Raw genomic sequence first — 19331 nt, 5'->3', positions numbered from 1 at the left:
AAATGAGAGAAAGGCAGGTACAGAAGCTATAAGGGTGGATCCAGCCATTGCTAGTGAGTCAATGATAGTGGATGATGCAGAAAAGGAAAGACAATTTCAGCAACATTACAAAGCTGTAATTGATAACATTTCCTTGGATGCTGACACTTTTACTCACCCTGTTCCAGCCTATCAATTATTGGCTGCTCAGGGCAATATGGAGGCAGAACAGACTTTAAACATTGTACACACTTCAGAATCTCTTCTCAGAGACAAAGTTGCTGGTAACAGGCTGCCTTCTCAAGCTGGTGAGCCATCTGAAGAATTTAAAGTAAATTCTAATGATGATGACTCTGATTCTTTGGATGGGAGCATGAACTTAGGGGGAGAAGCAGTCCCAAGTTTTCCAGATCTCCCTGATTGGGCATGGGCAAAGGCATCTACACCAGGAGAGTTTGGTGTCACTTTGGTCAGGCAAGTAATGACTATTCAGAAGGCCCTTCAGGAGACTACAGATGCTGGTACCAAGGCAATTCTTCAAGCTCATCTGGACTCTCTGCATCTCTTGCAGTTGCAGTATTTCAAACAGAATCTAAGTGTGGATGAACTCAAACAGGACATTGCTGATCTGAAATCCTACAATGCTGAGAAGATGGATTCAGTCATGCCTTATGGTACTATGCAAGATTTGTTGGAAAGACTGAGGAAAGCATCTGATGCTGACAAGAGGCTGGCCAGGTTGGAAGACAGAGTTCAGATCATTGAAGACTCTATGGTCACCATTCTTCAGAATCAACAAACTCAGACAAATCTACTAATACAACTGGCAAAAGCACAAGGCTTGACCCCTACCCTTGATGATAACAAAAAGGGGGAGAATAAAGGGGAAGGGGAAGGAGAGCCATCAATAACAGTTCAAATATCTCAAGTGCTAGTTCCTGCCATCACCACTTCTCCAACTATTCAAATCAAAGGAAAGCTTGATGGAATTGATCTAATCCAGATAGCAGGAGCTGAATTGCAAGTCAAAGAGCAAAGGAGGAAAATTGATGAAAAGATGCAACAAATTTTTGGTTCTACAACTTCTAAATCACAATTTGTGAAGCATAGCACAAAGGTGGAACCAATTATTATGGAGCTCAAGCCAGTAAGGAGGAATACGGTTGGAGAGACTTCTTCCAAGAATCTGAAACCTATGGTTCTCAAGCCCAACAACAGATCCAATAAGGACTCTACAAAGAATCCTCTAAGCCTTGCTCAGATGAAAGAAGTGGATTTTCCTCCTCCAAAGCCTGATGAAGACAAGGTTTTGGGTGGAAGTATCACAAAGCACAAAGAGACCATGGATGTAGTTATAAGGGGGAACATGGCTATTATCTTTAGAGAGGGAAAGAGCATCTGTGTGATGCAAGGACATCCCAAATTCTCAATAGCCAAGAGGGAAGAAACCAGAAGGTTGAAGGAAGAAGCCAAAAAGCTAAAGGCTGACAAAAGAGCACAAGCAAAGCTTGAAAAACAGCTAAAGTCAAGTCAAGCTGAAGAAAAGAAAGAAATTGAAAACAAAAGTGAAGATGAAGGTATGGGGGACATGGTTGATAATGATATGGAAGAAAGAAGAAAAGAGAGGAATGGCAGAAAGGGAACAGAAAGAAGGCCAATGCAAAGAGAAAGATGGTAGATGAGACTGAAGAAACTCAATCAAAATCCAAACCACTACCTTCTATTCCTGAACCCATTGTGCCTGACCCCTTCATAAACATTCATGGTGAAACAATCATTCCTAAGGAGGAACCAATTGATTGGGACACCATCAAATTGCCCACCTTCTTAACCTCTTCTCCACCATCAAAGAAGCAGAAAAGAAGAATCAAATCAACACCCTCTAAAACCTCAATCAAATTCACTCAGAAGCCTAAGCCTAAGCCACAAGCCTCTAAGGATGATTATGTTCACATTTGTGACATAAAAGAATTTTCAGACATTGAACTCTATCTGGATGAGCTGGAGGAAGTAAGGGGAATAGCTGCCTACAGACAGCTACAAGAAAGACTAGTGTTCAAATACAAAGGGAGTGGGGAAAGGACTTGGCCTCTCTACAGGATTCTGAATGAAGGCTACTCTACCTTGGTTAGAGTCTACTCAGCCATACAAAGGGATTCTGGCTTTACCAGGACTGCCAAGACTGAGATTCTCAACAAGATTGCCAACATAAGGAAAACTTGGTGGGAGCCCAATGCCTTGCCTAGAACATTACTCATTCAAGAAAGAGGAATTACAGTTCACAAATCACCTCATTGGTTGATGGAGTTCAGAGATAACAAAGGAGTCAGAAGATTTTTCAGACTTGAAGATCAGCTCAAGATTGCCAATAATGAAACTCTCAAGGATATGCAATCTAAGTTGGACATCAATGAAGAAGATGCAGCTGAGTTCTACAGACAACTTCAACTTCAAATAGAGGAGAATGACAGGAGGCTAGGAAAGAAAACAAGGGATCAAAGGAAAAGAAATTAATCTGCTCAGGCTAAAGGAGCACCCTTGGAAACAATGTAATTCTTCAATTCCATCTCAGCATACACATTTTTGCAGCACTTTTGAATTTCTGCTTTATTACGGTTAATATATTTGTCAAGTGTTTTGTTATCATCAAGCTAAACCCAAATTTATGCCTACAGTTCTAGTAGACATAAATAGGGGGAGATTGTTAGGAATATATGTATTAGTTTGATGATAAGTTAAACAAAACACTTAAGTAGAAATCTAGTGTTTGTAGCCTCAACGGATAAGACCATCTTGGCTATCCGTTGAAGGAGTAGCTTTACTTAGCAATAAGTTTAGTATTGTAGCACATTTCATTCTCTGGATTCAAGTTGTAATTCTTAGATGTTGTAGGAAAGTATCAGTCATGTTGACTACTAGTGGATATGCAAATAGGAGGGCTAATTGTAAATATTTCATGCCTTATAATTTTGTATAAGTGAAGAAGTATCAACTGATATTGAAGACCTTCAACGGATAAGAAACAAAGCTTCAACGGATGTCTCTAATGCTTCAACGGATAATATCCATCAACGGATAAGTGCTTCAATGGATAAAGACTTCAACTGATAATGCATCAACGGATAAAGCTTCAATGGATTAAAGCCTCAACGGATAAGGCATCAACGGATGAAAGCTTCAACGGATGCTTAGTTCATTAGCAGTTGATAGTGAAAATTCATAAGCTAACAGAGGCACATGGGTTGACAGAGACAAACTGGAATGTGGAAGCCTCTAGGAGGAATCAAGAAAATGCAGCATTTCCATTCTGGTGCAAACAAGGAAGTATTCAAAGATCAACAGCTAAGCCTAAATTGCATTGGAAAGAGAAATGAAGAAGAAACATGTGAAGAGCCTTTTTAATTGTATTTTACAGTTTTGTCTTCACTTGTAAACTTGGTGATATATAAACCAAGTAGCAGCTAGTAATTAGGTGTGAATTTTCCAGAGCTGTTTAGAAAAATCCAGAGAGAAAATCATCTAGTTTGTACTAGGAAGCAGCCGTGATTTAATTCTTTGAATCACAGATTTTCTGAAATAACACATCTCTGTTAGAACAACAAATCCACCAGAAAAGTTTTTAAGTTCTTTGTGTTCTTTACATTTGTGTTTGAATATATATCTGTCTGTATTAGCTTCAATCCATTCACACACATTTGCTCACTAAAACACTTAGCCTTAGAAACTACTCAAAACTTGAAAAAGTTTTGAGATTTACATTCAACCCCCCTTCTGTAAATCTCATTGTCAGTCCACTGGGAATAACAACATCCTTCCTGCTCATGTTGTTAGTTGTTTTGATCTTTAAACTCTTAGTGTGTCAAGAGCTTGCTCTGATACCAATTGTTATTCCCAAACAATATAACAACAGAATTACATAAGGGGGGTTGAATGGAATTCCGGTTTCTTTTGGAAATTAAAAAAAAACTTCTTATGAATATATATATATAGTAGTGTTTGAATAAGCTAGTTGCGGATAAGAAATATTCAAGTATTCAAACATAAAGTAAATAAACAAGGATGTTTAAAAACTTTCTGGTGGATTGATTTTTCCACCAGAGATATATATATATATAAGTAAAAGATCTTTGTGATGCAAAAGCACACAGCTGCTTACAAGAGTTCTAAAAAAACTGAACTTAAGAGTGCTAAAGATACAGCTTACAAATGCTCTCTTGTTCTTGCTTGTATTGACTGTGTCAAATTAATCTCTTATTTCAACTCTTGCTACTCTTGGTTTATATATCACCAAGTTATATGTATGATAAGACAAAACATACGTCTATTATCTAGGTTTAATCACATGTTTCTCCAATTCTATGTCCCATGCAATCCAGATAGATATAGCATCTTTGAACATCCCTGTTTTACATGAAATGTGTATATGAGTTTATGAGAGTGTGTAGGAGAGTGTAACCCCTAAACCCATTCTTCTTGGATTATTTATAACACAAGGATAGGGTTTATGTTAGGTACCTTTCGATCAGGGTCGTTCGTTGCTCGAGGCGGAGGACGCGTGGCTTGAATGAATTTCTTACACGTGTCCAGGTAAGGACCACCTTAGAAAGTGCGAAGGGAGTATTGACACGTGTCGTGTTTATTCCAATTATTGGTCATTGATAGCTATCATTGTCACGTGCCTAGACTCGGGCCTAAACTCGTGCCTCACGTGTTTCTCCATATTGACATTTCTTGCTTATGGGTTGTAGGATCGCGTTGTTCTTAGACTAGGCTAGACCTGGGTGGTTCTAGACTAGGGTCCATTCCTAGTTGGGTTCCGAGACTTGGCTGAGCTGGGACCGGGTTGGACCGGGGTTGTCCTAGACCAGGTCCACTCCTAGTTGGGTTCCTAGACTGGGCTGAGTTGGGATCGGATTGGACCGGGGTTGCCCAAGACCAGATCCCACCCTTAGCAGGGATATTTAAATTGAGCCAAATTTGAATTTGTTTACGAGCCGAACTCGAGTAACTCACGAATAGTTTGACTCGTTTACATTCCTAATGCCAACTTTTTTCAAAAATACTATCATTTTTTAAAAATATTTGTAAAAAGACATTTTCCAATTTTGGAACCATTTTGCGACTACGTCTGCAAGTTGAATTTTAAAAAATATTTACAAAAATACATTCTGCAAATTTGTAATCATATTTACAATATTATTTGTAAACGAAAATGCAATGCAGCTTAAGGCAGTTGCATAATTTCAAATAAATGCAACCTATTATGTAGAGTCGTATTTTTGTAAATGTTTTCTGAATAAAATAGTATTTTTACAAAAAAAAATCATAAATTGATAAAATCATAAATAATTTTATAAAAAAAATCTATTTTTGATAAATTTCCTTCCATTATGTCTTAAGATTTTGGAAGAAGCGTCTACCTTATTTGTAGTTTTGTACCAATTAGTTCCATGCATAGAGTATCACTGTGATTTCAAGGGCCTTTGAATCCTTTAAGTCTTGCCAAAAGTAAATAGTCTTTGAATCCTTTAAGTCTTGCCAAAAGTAAATAGTTCGGAGTATGTTAAAGACATGCATAATATATTTTATGAGCCCAAATGACCACTAGCATACAATAATAAACTGAAATTAATTTGGAGGCATCACACTATCAAATTTCATCCTAAAAGGCAAGCTCCTTGTTCTAGAATCTGTTGAAAATAGCTAGTTTTGTCAATGGGGGCCTGGTGGGCTGCGTATATCATATAAGCCCACCATGATTGAATGATCATCGTTAATAGCTAGGACTGATGAGGTTAATTATCTTTTGTTATAGTTCTTTTTCAGTTCTAGCTACATTTCTGTAGCACACATTGTTTCTATATTTTACCTTCAAGATTTTTCTTTACATATTCCAGGCTGATTCGGTGTTTAATTCACTATTTTGAGATGAAGGCACGTGATAACTATGTGTGGAGTGTTAACTGTAGCGTTCTGGGTTTAGTCTTTCAGAAACAGTAACTTTAGCAGCCTTTAGAACTTCTAACGATCTCTCTAAGGATTTAATATTGTATGGTTCTTTTTTCTTTCTCTTTTTCATTTGACAAAAGCTTTCAATTTCACATTCGAAAAGGTTGTGATCACTAACTAAGTGGTGTTCGGTTAATAAATCATGTATCATGTTATTAACGTGAGTTGTAATATACACGCACTTGAATCTGTACAACGGCCGTCTTGTACTAGCTGTTTTCGCATTTTGCAGAGGTATATTGCGAGTCTCGTATATGTATGTGTTATACTGTTCAATCGCCGGCAGACATGATTAAAATGTCGCTAAAGCTGCCAATAATATTTAAGTATACGATTACTTTTTACTGAAATCTTATAATAGATTTTACATGTTGGTACACCATTTTGTGCCTATATAAAGCCAGTCATCTGTCATCGAATTGATCATACCATAAGCAAGCATTCGATTACTAAGTTAATCCCTTCCTTGCTCTTCATTCTCTACACAATGGGTTCAGCTACAACATTTTTCAGTGTCATGTTATTGTTGAGTTTGGTTATGAGCAGCAACTTTGTATCAGCTGCCCGTTACTTGAATGAAATTCCAATGGTCAGGGATCAGAATGCAAATTCCGAAAAGACCAGTGTCGAAATTGGAAGTGAAGCAAATGACAAAAAATTTGTTGATAAGAAATTTTTCCTTCCATTTCCACCACCACTATCAGAACTTCCTCCATTTCCATTTACGCAAACTCTTCCTGGATTTCCACCAATGTCACTCCCTGCACTACCTAATTTCTTCACACCTCCTCCAGGAAAATAGAAGACTGTCCATTTGTTCACTTAGTTGTGTTTCTTTTTGCACTTTCATTTTGTTTGCAGTTAGCTTATTTGGCTCTTTTTGTATTTCTGTCTTCGCATTCTTCTCTTGGAAGATCGAAAGATAGATGTGGTCAGCTAAAGGCTTTCCATATTATGTTTTGTTTGTTTTAGTTACATTGTTTCAAATTTATGTTTGTCGTGGCGAATAAAAAGTTCTATATTATGAAAAAGTTTTACATTATGAAATTATATCTTTTGTAGATCAATTAGTGTCAATTGTTCAAGAGTACTCTGAGCAAGGTAGTTGATTAAGAGGGAAATTATATTTTCTTCCGTTTAAACACATTGCATCATAAAACACTTACGATCATAGATCATGGATAGCAATTAGTAAGTATATAGCTAAAATTGTGTCCAACAGAATGTCCCACAACTTTCTCTATGAATTACTACTAATTATATAGTTGATCAAATATATTGTAAGTTTCAAGTCACTGTGAAGTTGTTTAAAATCTAGGTAAACATGCAGATTAATCACTACTTACTAGTATCAAACTTTGAAACTTCACTAAAACAAAAGATTAAAACTTTAGTTTATTTATTGGCTGAAAATGGGAGTGCCAGCTGAAAAGATCCAAGACACAATATATATTTTCAGCTGGTGGAATATTAATGGACACAATGAAACCTAAACATTTATATAGTTGATAATATGTTATAACAAATGCACCAAGATACTACTATCTTCAATGCTTGCTCATATATAAGAAGTCTAGCTTTCATGGATGTTTTGCAATAGGCAGAGAGGCCGAGAGGCTAGGCATGGGAGGAGGAGATGATTGATCACCAGAGGGAACGGATGGCTTACTTGGCAAATTAGTGTCATCGTGAATAGGTGGATATTTAGGAAACTTTGGGATAATTGGAAATGGAAAAGCAGGCTTAAACTTTCCAAAATGTAAAGGAAAAATAACCGGCCCTAAAAAGTGTAGAAAAGAAGGTAGCTGCGACTCCACTGGCATTGACTTGTCTCCGGACAATAGTGCTGGAAAAACTGACTGTTGATCAAGATTTGTGGAAGAATCCGGTGAGAGGCGGTGCTCAGGATGGGCATTTAGGTCTACCTGCACTGGCCTGGAAACGGTCAGCGAGAAGTACATAGTAGAAAGGAGGAAGAGTACAAGGACTGGGAATTGAATAATGGAAGCCATGACAAAGAGGTTAATTTTGAGAAGAGAAGGTTACTTCATAGAGTATTTATACGAAATTTAATGAATTACAGGTTGAGTTTTAGGGCGTGCATCAGTATAAGAGAGTGAAGGGATGGAACGCATGTTCAATACTGCATGACAAATCTGCGTCCAACCTAATATTTTCTAGCATGAAATTAGTTGCAATGTAGGCACTGCATGGATGGATCCATGAATATCTTGCCTATCACTTGATATGCAGTTTTGTAACTTGAATGTAGATAACTTGATAAGTATATCTTCTGTCACTTTCTGTATTGGATTTCAAATTTTAATCAAGAATATTATGCTGAAGTTGCTATTTCTAAAATATGTATCACTAGATTAATATCGTGTAATTTGGAAATTATTGCAATAATGTGTATCCCTGTTTAGTATATTTCTAAATAAGCATTGTGCTGGAAACACACAACAATTTTATAAGCAGGAGGCATGTACATTGGGACGAAAAGCCTATACTGGTGTTGATAGATTTCTGTAAAACTGAAACTAGCATCGATTTTGCAGCTTGAACAAGCTTAGGGATATCAATATCTTAATGGTAAATACCGAAAGAATTGGCCTTTATCTAAAGCTTCTACAGAGAAAAAAAAATTAAGCCAGGGCCTTGAGAATTTTGTTATTTCCTGTTGTCCAGAACTCCTCGATCAGTGTTGTGAGTGCCCACACTCATATTTTTAGTCTTCCATGTTTTCTATCCTCGACAACCTCGTAAATACTGTGATAGACTCCTCATCAAATAAATCATTACTATTTGGTTTGATTAAACAGTAATGCTGTTTCCAATATATCTATTTCGGGAAATTGTTGGTGATGTATACTCTTCGGAAGAATTTGATCAAGTGTAATTTTCAGCAACTGCAGGATTAGTTAAAGTTCCTGGTACACCAATACTAAAAGCTTGTTGTTCCAGTACGCCAAATAGTGAATTTCTAGATTAAAATCTTCAATATCCTGAAAACATTCCAGGTCTATTAGCAAATGTATGTGATTAAGCTCTACAGAATATAATCTTATCAACAGAACATTGCTGCTACACCGGAAATGATAAATTAGAAACCAGATTATTCAAATTCTTATAGGAAAAGTGTAATTAGTTCCTTTCTCATGTTATATAACCACTACGAAGAAGGGGTATCTGCACTGGTTCATAAAGTCCTACCCAAGGCATACAAAATCAGTTTTATATTTTTATGAAACCATGTTGACTAATGTTAACAAAACCTTAAATAAAGGCCTCACAAATTCAGCCTTCAGAATTTCTGATATGTTAGCTCCTCATAGATTCCGATTCCTGCCAATATCGGCTAATATTACACCAAATAAATAGGAGAAGAGGAGGGTTTCCATATTTAGAAGTTACTGAATAAGAAAATTTCTGCAAACAGTAAAGCAATATGACATTGCAAGGCAGCATACCTTTTGAAGATGACGACGGCTTAATACACAAAAAAAATTCAATAAACTGCATGACTAATATTTACGGGATCAATTACATCTGAAATATTTTGTGAGGACCAACTCTGGCCAGATTAAGATGCATTAAGCTCCAAACTGTCGATGTTTACGGTTTCTTCAAGCTTTGCAGTGGCACACCTAATTCTAGATCATTATATAAAGATCAAATTTAAACAACCTTTAACTTACAAAAAAACAACTATCCCAAGGGATAATATTGCTTGGCCGAATAAGTAGAGAACGAGAATCACCAATCATCACCATGTGTGCGACTGCGACCTCAACTTCCTCAAATAAATTTGACCTGTTAACATACACAAGTATAGACATGTTTTCAGAAGTCTCATCCAAATTGACAACAGTATTGCTATCGCATCCATCGGATATTTCTGCAACCTACTAATATGGTAATCAGAATTTTTTTTTGTAATTTAAATTCAATAGAACTTACATGCTTGAAAACAGTATTATCAGCCTTGCAACCAATTCCAGCATTCTGTGCATCTGCCATGATTAGAGATGCCAACATCTTGGTAAAAGCGTAACGCCTTCCTGGACTACCTTAACATTCTGGGGAGACACTTGAAGGCAGATAATGGCATGGTTTGCCAGTCGATATGACTTGTTTTCTTTCCGGGGAACAAGGGTTGACTAAAAGACCACTTAAATGCATTTAAAAATTCAATGATAATCAAACAGGGATGTTGCAGTGTTACAAGCACAAAGAAATTAGTGCATATGTTAAAGACATTGCATACATTAATACTAATCACTTCTATTTGATAAGATGTAAATTTTATACATATATGTTAAAGTAATTCCACGGAATCAGCACAACATTTAAATCACAGATCCTATCTCAGTTATATTCAAATACAGCTATAGTTTAGGATCAGTTTTGATTCTATAATTACCTCAGTTTATAGGCTTGTAATATCTCCTGTAATATTGCCTCTAATTATTCCTGTAGCCTGCTATATAATGTACTGATTATACATCAATTACAAATAACAAAAATACATTTTCTACATGGTATCAGCCTAGGTTTAGGATCCTACAATCTTATCTCCTTTTTTTTTTCCCTCAGCATCATCTCTCTAATTCTCTTCCATGGCTTCTGCATTTTCTTCATCGGTTTCTTTTCCTTCTCAAAACACTTCCCAGTTCACCAAACTTACAGAAACAAATTACCTAATTTGGCTAAGACAAATCAAGCCTTATCTTCATGGTGCCAAATTCTGGGGATACGTTGATGGCTCCATACCAAAACCATCTCAGACCATCATGACTGTTAGGTCCCAATTTGTTTGTAGAAGGGGGGGTTGAATGCAAACAATACCGTTTCGTCGAATAAAATGCGGAATAAAATTGTGAAACAAAATTCAAGTTAAATAAAACTTTTATTAAACTTGAAAGGTGTTACAACTACGGTATCGATTACAATGGATTAATCTCAAATCAATTATTACAAATTTAGAATAAATTCGACATGAACTTTTTCTATTTTTGTAATTAAAAGATCAAATGCTAAAAAGCGATTTGAGATTAAGTTCTAGGGATTTTGATCCGCTAGATTGTTACACAAGAACAAGATAAATAATTCTAGTGGTTTGGATTTAACATTAACAAACTAGAAATTGATCTTTGAAATAAGCAGATGAAAATAAAATGTTTTGCTGCGGCTGCTGTCTCTTGTTCTTGAATAAAATGATTGATATTGTGAGTTGCTGCTTCTCTGCTTCTTTTTAAGTCAATCAACCGAATGCAAATGAACTGGTATGACAATCCCTTTAAGCTTGCATGACTTTCGGTAGGACAATGTATTTGAGCTAGCAAGACAATTAAAATGAACTACAATGACTTTCGGTAGGACAATCAATTGTCATACCGATTGTCACATTAGTTCAAACAGTTTGTCTTGCTGAAATTAAATAGATTTAAATCCTAATAATAATTCTGATAAGACAATCCTTTTGAATTAGCATGACTTTTGGTATGACAATCAATTGTCATACCGATTGTCATACTAGTACAATCAGTTGTCTTGTTGAATTAAACAGATTTTAAAACCAATTTAAATTCTGAAAATGCTTAATATTAATTCAGAATTAATTAATCAGTTAATTTAATTAATCAAATAAATTAATCTTTACAGATATAATTTATTGTCTTAATTAAATTATATGACTTAATTAATTAATAGAGAATTAATACTAACCCTGAGCAGCAACCAATCTTCTGAATATCTTCTGAAAATCACTGAGAATTATGAATCAATTCCGCCACTTCAACGTTGACACTCGATGTACTGTCTGGTTCATGAGTGACTAACTTCCGTGACGTTTCTTCATGTCTTGACTTTGACACTCTGATTTTCTTCAGATTAAATCCTTGTAATTTACTGATACCCTGACGAGATCTCTGTCACTTGATTAAATCCACGATCTTGATTTATATCACTGAGGCATGATCAACTTCTTGAACTTCTTCCAGTGAATTAACTCCTCAAGTCTGTAGATGAACCTTGTCTATGAATCCTTTGACAGATATTACTTTGCGAGATCTCTCTGACGGTCGATCCACTATTTACTTATTACATTCTTATTTGAGTTGAGTTGAATCCTCGAATATACAAATAGGCTATGACATATGACTTACAATCTCCCCCTATTTGTTTGTTAGACAATAACACACAAATACCTAGAGGATAACTCAACTAACAAATAAGAAAAAGATATAAACATACATGCAAAGTAAATAGCAGAAAAGTTCTGGATGAGATTTAACATTTTCCAGATTCCAAGTAGATGTTCCTCTAGACTGAACATATCTTCAAGTAGTTCCATCTTCATTTGTACAACCACATTTCCTGTTGAGAAGCCCATATCTCTTGCTTCTCCCCCTATGAGAATCAACTGATTAAGGAAGATCACCTTCGTTTTACCACCTCTCCCGTACAATAGGATCCGCAGATAAAAATCAATGGTACTCCCCTAACAGCTTCTTCCCTTATCAGAAAATCACCTTGTGTTTACCACCTCTCCCGTACAATAGGATCCGTAGTTAGAAACAACAATGGTGTGGTGTAGTGTACATGTTTAGGATCTTTTTCTTCCTCCCTGCTATTTCTCCCCCTTAGTTGAGGAATCCTCCAAACTATTACTTAAGCTTCTATCTCCCCCTTAAAGAAGGAATGTATGCCGTCGTCTGAAGGAGTTCTCATATTTCACTTGGTTGGAAAAGAAATAACAAGTAGTTTCTCTTTCTTCCTCACTGTGAGTGTGTGATTGTGTTTTAGTGTACCTCACATGTGTTGCACTCTTCTCTCCACTCGTGTTTACACTCATTCTCACAAGTGTATCACTCTTCTCTCATAGCTCCATAATCCAGCTGTACCTGCAAGGAAAATCACCTTAGCCATCCTTAAAGGAGGTCACAGGTGGTGCAATGGGAGTTCACAAATCCCCATCCTTGTTAAACTCGTCAGATAAATCTGAGTCATAATCTACAAGTTGCTAGTTTCCCTTTCAGGGTTCCAGATTTGAATTCTGGGAAGGTAAACAATGATCCAACGATTTTAGCATAAAGATCAAAGTTCCCTTCTAATGTCTGTGAAGACATTTCCTTGTGACTTATCAGGTAATATCTGAATCATTGTCAACAAGTTGCCGATCTGCACCTATGTCAGATCCACTATCCGCAGATGCATCCAGGGGATTTAAGCCTGGGGAGGTAGACACTGACCACTGACATATGGCTTTTGGATCAGTATCCTCTCCTAACACCTGTAAAGGCAATTGGTCCATTAACGAACCTTGAACAATCGAATCTGACCTTAAAATGGTCGAAACTCTTGTTTCCGTCAACTCATCCTTTGTGTGTGTAACCTCTCCTTGTGCATCAAGAATTGATTATGTTTGAAGTGGTGACACTACATTGGATACCTTGGCCGACAGGCAAAAATTCAATAGACTCACCCTGTTGAGAGAATGAATCTAGTAACTGTTTTTGTGCCTTTTCAGCCATTACATCTTTTTGAGAAGATGTATGGGGGCTAGCAGTTGTCTCGGTTTAAATACTACTCATCTATGTAGGAGACAGAGCTACTGGGTTGACTACAGAACCTTCCTTATGTGGTGCACTAGGCACTATCTCCCTCACGCTCATTCATACTACATTTAGTGGTAAGAGAGTGTTGGTTGGTTCTGTTTTTGTGTTTGTCTTTACAGTCTGGGATAGACGTTGTGGGTTTTCAACCTCATGACTGTCAATGAAAGAAAGTCATTGGAGACTGAACCTGTAACACAGAATATGGTAATAGAGAGAAAATGATTTACACTAGTGATTTCAAAAGATTTTACATGAAATAAGAAGTCACTAATGTAGAAAGAAGTTTGATTTTGTTTTTCAATATGAATGAGTTTTTGATAAAACATTGATCACTTAGGGTAAAGTCTAAGTAATTCTCATTCATGTCAAAAGCTTACAAATATCTGCAACATAATGTTAACAAGATATCATTGACCGATACTTGTCAAGTAATTTAGATACTAATTGTTATGTTGCATAATCAATATACCACTGCACATATAAAACAATATGATTGTGCCTAGTGATAAGATAGTTATTAATATGACGACTCTACTAGTTCATATAAAATTACAACTTCTGTTAGAGTGCCATACCATGTCCTTGACGATTGCTTGAGCAGTATACTAGTTCATACCAACCTGAAGTGAGATTGTGAAGAAGAGATTGCATAGTCCAATAGATCTGCAACTGCAAAGTCCATGAACTGTGGTGCACTGACTTCCTCTTTTGACTCACCAATCAGGAGTACACTTGTACACATCTTACTAGAGTACAATTCCAAGTGTAATGTGCAGCAGGTGTCTGATATATCGTAATATTCTCAAGTCTCGTCACTGGTGCTATATGTTAGATACTGCTTCCTGATAATAACCTAGCACAATATACAAATTTACAATGATAACATTCCCAGCTTGTAAACAGCCATATCCCTCAGATAAACCTTTGCTGTTATCTCCAAAGGTAATCAGGGGGCCAGCTTTCTCAATCCACATTTGATAGCAGGGCTCTATCTCCGGTCATATGTCTTGATGATCCACTGTCAAGAATCCACACTACCGGTTACACCTGTTTAATGCCCTGCACTTCAAATGGATTAGACCTTCTTCGGAACCCAAACTTGGTTGGGCCCGGCATACTTGTAGAACTGTCCTTTATCAGGCAAAACAACATTTTTAATTTTAATTGTCTCAACTTTCTCAATGACTGAACATTTGACCTTGTAAACAGCCTTAACAAATTTCTGTTTAAGCTTAGGCACAAATGTCTCCTTTCTAGCCTTAGAAGGACTAGCAGTCTTAGACCTATCATGCTTCTTGTTATTCACATGCTGACGAGGAGTAGTCTTATCATTAGACACATGCTTACCATTAAAATAAGCATACATCATATTAAAAGCACAAGATATACAATTAGCAACACCACATGCTTTATGAGAGTGATTAACAGCAGGCAATTTATGCATGGTAGACATGGCATTATTGTTATCCAACTCATGTGTGTCTGAGTTAGTCTCAGTTACTTTCACAACTTTGACTGGAACTTTCGACTCACTTGACTTGGAAACAATCTTCTCATTAGCATGATCTTCAGCACGTATTTCTTCATGAATAACAGAAGAGGTCGCATCAAATGGTTCAGCAATTGATGCTTTATAGAGGGGTTCATCAACACCCTTAAGCACATGTGGTACTTCCCTCCCTTTAGCACATACATGAGGAGGGGAGTTTATGCCTAATTCTCCAATAGCAGCATTGTAATCATAACCTATTCCAGATGTTTGATTAACAGCTTGCTTACTGTAGAACTCTTTAGCCTTCGAACAAGAATTGAAGTAGGCTCTAACCTTAGTCTCAAGACTGGTGATCTTGTCTTTGAGAATAGTTTCGAGTTTTCTATAACAGTCAACTCTATTCTCTAGAAAAGATACCTGTTCTTTTAATTTGTCTTGATTAATGTGCACAAGTCTTAATTCATTGACCTCTTTCTCAAGGTCTGTGATCTGTAAACTTAACAGTTCATTATCACGACGTGCACAATCTAAGTTACCTCTTAGATGATAAACCATTTCAGCATCAGAAAGTTTTACCTCTATTCTTGACGATGAAGCTTTTCCATCAATAGCCATAAGAGCAAGATTTCCTTCATCTTCATCTTCACTGTCAGTATCATCCCAACTTCTTCCCTTTGCCAGATAAGCCCTTTCAGAGTTCTTTCTTACTTGCTTTGGCTTCCTACATTCTGTGGCAAAGTGTCCCAACTCATTGCAGTTATAGCATCTAATGGTGCTTCGATCAACCATCCCTGTTTTGTACCCACCACTGCTGGTGTTAGAGGATGAAGATCCACCTTTCTGGAATTTGTTGTAGTTGGACTTGTACTTAAGCTTGGGATTCCTCCTGAATCTGACATGGGAGAATCTCTTGACAATTTGGGCCATTGATTCATCTTCCAATTGCTCCAGCTCTTCCAAGGAATAAAAATCATCACTTGATTGATTTGTAGTAGGAGGATCATATTCTGCTACTAACTCATTTTCCTCACCCTTGGAAAACTGTACCATTCTTTCTAACTGTTGAGATTGTTGTTGTTGTTGACCTTCAGCTACAAGTGCATTAGATGTGCTGACCATTCTATCCTTCCCGTAGACTTCCTTCTGTTGAATCTGCTCCAACTCATAAGTTTTTAACACTCCATAGAGCCTGTCCAAAGAAATCTCACTCAGATCTCTAGCTTCTCTAATGGCAGTGATTCTATGTTCAAGATGAGCTGGCAGTGTTAAAAGGAACTTTTTGTTGACCTCCCTGATTGAATAATACTTTCCATTGATGTTCAGGTTGTTGATCAACGCATTGTACCTCTCAAACACTTCAGTAATTCCTTCTCCTGGATTTGATTTGAAATGTTCATATTCAGAGGTTAGGATTTCCAACTTGTTCTCCCTAACTTCCTCTGTGCCTTCATTAATCACCTCAATAGTTTCCCACATGTGTTTGGAATTTTTACAGTTCATCACATGTCTGTTCATCAAGGGATCAAGGGAATCAATTAATATTAATTGAAGGCTGGCATCCAAGGAGGCTTCTTCCTTCTCAGCAGGAGTAAAATCTTCAGGCTCTTTTGGATAGGTTCTAGCTTCAGTAGTCACCACACCATCTATTATTACCTCCGGTTCAATAACCATCGGAGTTTTTATACCCTTCTTTAACAAGTTTGAATATTTGGGATTTGCAACTTGTAAGAATAATAGCATCTTCTTCTTCCACATGATATAATTCTCTTTATCAAATTGTGGAATTTTAACGGTTCCAACTTTATGTGAAGTCATTATGAATTTTTGAATAAATAAAAATTCAAGGAGTTGAAAAATCACAAAAGTCTAGGATCTTGATTTGTTCGTTAATCAGAAGGCTCTGATACCAATTGTTAGGTCCCAATTTGTTTGTAGAAGGGGGGGTTGAATGCAAACAATACCGTTTCGTCGAATAAAATGCGGAATAAAATTGTGAAACAAAATTCAAGTTAAATAAAACTTTTATTAAACTTGAAAGGTGTTACAACTACGGTATCGATTACAATGGATTAATCTCAAATCAATTATTACAAATTTAGAATAAATTCGACATGAACTTTTTCTATTTTTGTAATTAAAAGATCAAATGCTAAAAAGCGATTTGAGATTAAGTTCTAGGGATTTTGATCCGCTAGATTGTTACACAAGAACAAGATAAATAATTCTAGTGGTTTGGATTTAACATTAACAAACTAGAAATTGATCTTTGAAATAAGCAGATGAAAATAAAATGTTTTGCTGCGGCTGCTGTCTCTTGTTCTTGAATAAAATGATTGATATTGTGAGTTGCTGCTTCTCTGCTTCTTTTTAAGTCAATCAACCGAATGCAAATGAACTGGTATGACAATCCCTTTAAGCTTGCATGACTTTCGGTAGGACAATGTATTTGAGCTAGCAAGACAATTAAAATGAACTACAATGACTTTCGGTAGGACAATCAATTGTCATACCGATTGTCACATTAGTTCAAACAGTTTGTCTTGCTGAAATTAAATAGATTTAAATCCTAATAATAATTCTGATAAGACAATCCTTTTGAATTAGCATGACTTTTGGTATGACAATCAATTGTCATACCGATTGTCATACTAGTACAATCAGTTGTCTTGTTGAATTAAACAGATTTTAAAACCAATTTAAATTCTGAAAATGCTTAATATTAATTCAGAATTAATTAATCAGTTAATTTAATTAATCAAATAAATTAATCTTTACAGATATAATTTATTGTCTTAATTAAATTATATGACTTAATTAATTAATAGAGAATTAATACTAACCCTGAGCAGCAACCAATCTTCTGAATATCTTCTGAAAATCACTGAGAATTATGAATCAATTCCGCCACTTCAACGTTGACACTCGATGTACTGTCTGGTTCATGAGTGACTAACTTCCGTGACGTTTCTTCATGTCTTGACTTTGACACTCTGATTTTCTTCAGATTAAATCCTTGTAATTTACTGATACCCTGACGAGATCTCTGTCACTTGATTAAATCCACGATCTTGATTTATATCACTGAGGCATGATCAACTTCTTGAACTTCTTCCAGTGAATTAACTCCTCAAGTCTGTAGATGAACCTTGTCTATGAATCCTTTGACAGATATTACTTTGCGAGATCTCTCTGACGGTCGATCCACTATTTACTTATTACATTCTTATTTGAGTTGAGTTGAATCCTCGAATATACAAATAGGCTATGACATATGACTTACAATGACTGCTGCCACTCAAACTGAATCGGCAACAGAAATTCCCAACCCAAAATATGAGGATTGGTTCACTGTAGATCAACAAATAGTCAGTCTTATCACTACCTCCCTGTCAGAAAGTGTCTCACAACTCACAATTGGGTTTGACACCTCAAAAGAAATTTGGGACTGCCTAGCTAGCCACTTCTCACAAAGTTCTGCCGCTAGTGCTTCCAGTCTCAAGCTTCAACTACTTGAGCTCAATAAAGGCTCTCAGACCATTGATGATTACCTTCGTCATGCTAAGTCACTTGCAGATCAGTTAGCAGCCATTAAAAAGCCAGTCTCTGATGAAGATTTAGTACTGGCAACACTTCATGGACTTGGATCAGACTATCTCATGCTCCGAACGGCTCTCTCCCAAAACTCTTCTCTCCCCAGTTTTACTGAGTTACGCGCTCGCATCTTAGCCTTCGATGCCCAACAACCACGTCACCAAGAAGAAAGAACAGCAACAGCTCTTTTTCATGGTACCAATACTCGTCGTGACAATTATGCTCAAAATGGACGAAACAATAACTCAAATAGTCGAAACTTTAATCGATCTAAGCGGTACAATTTAGGGCGTACCTACCAGCAACAACAGAAGAATAATGTTCCATCACCACAATTCCATCAACCACAATTTCCTCTGTTTAGACCTTACTCACCACAAAGTTGGGCTCCTCGTACTCAACCATCTAATGGAATACTCGGCCAAGCTCCTAATTGGTGTTCCAATTGCCACACAAACCAGCATGGACATCAACAATGCCCCCACAAGTTCTTAGGTCCACCTACAGTTGCACCCTTCGCTGGAGCTCATTTTGCTGCTGATCCAAATTGGTACCCAGATACTGGAGCGACCCATCATATGACGTCGATGCCTGTTAACAATCCTGAAGAGTACAGTGGCCCTCATAATGTTTATATGGGT

General features: G+C 36.6%; 1 long non-coding RNA gene across 1 annotated transcript; it reads right to left on the bottom strand.

Moving 5' to 3' along the window:
• Nucleotides 1–8478: 8478 nt before the first annotated feature.
• LOC141670426 (uncharacterized) lies at nt 8479–10298 on the bottom strand. Its single transcript, XR_012554537.1, has 2 exons — nt 9949–10298; nt 8479–9801 (listed from the first exon to the last, which is right to left on the bottom strand). It is a non-coding gene; the product is annotated as an uncharacterized LOC141670426 (long non-coding RNA).
• Nucleotides 10299–19331: the final 9033 nt, after the last annotated feature.

The sequence above is a fragment of the Apium graveolens genome, chromosome 7 (genome assembly GCF_009905375.1).
Source record: "Apium graveolens cultivar Ventura chromosome 7, ASM990537v1, whole genome shotgun sequence".
Taxonomy (NCBI): Eukaryota; Viridiplantae; Streptophyta; class Magnoliopsida; order Apiales; family Apiaceae; genus Apium; species Apium graveolens.
This window is presented reverse-complemented; position numbering and strand designations above follow the sequence as displayed.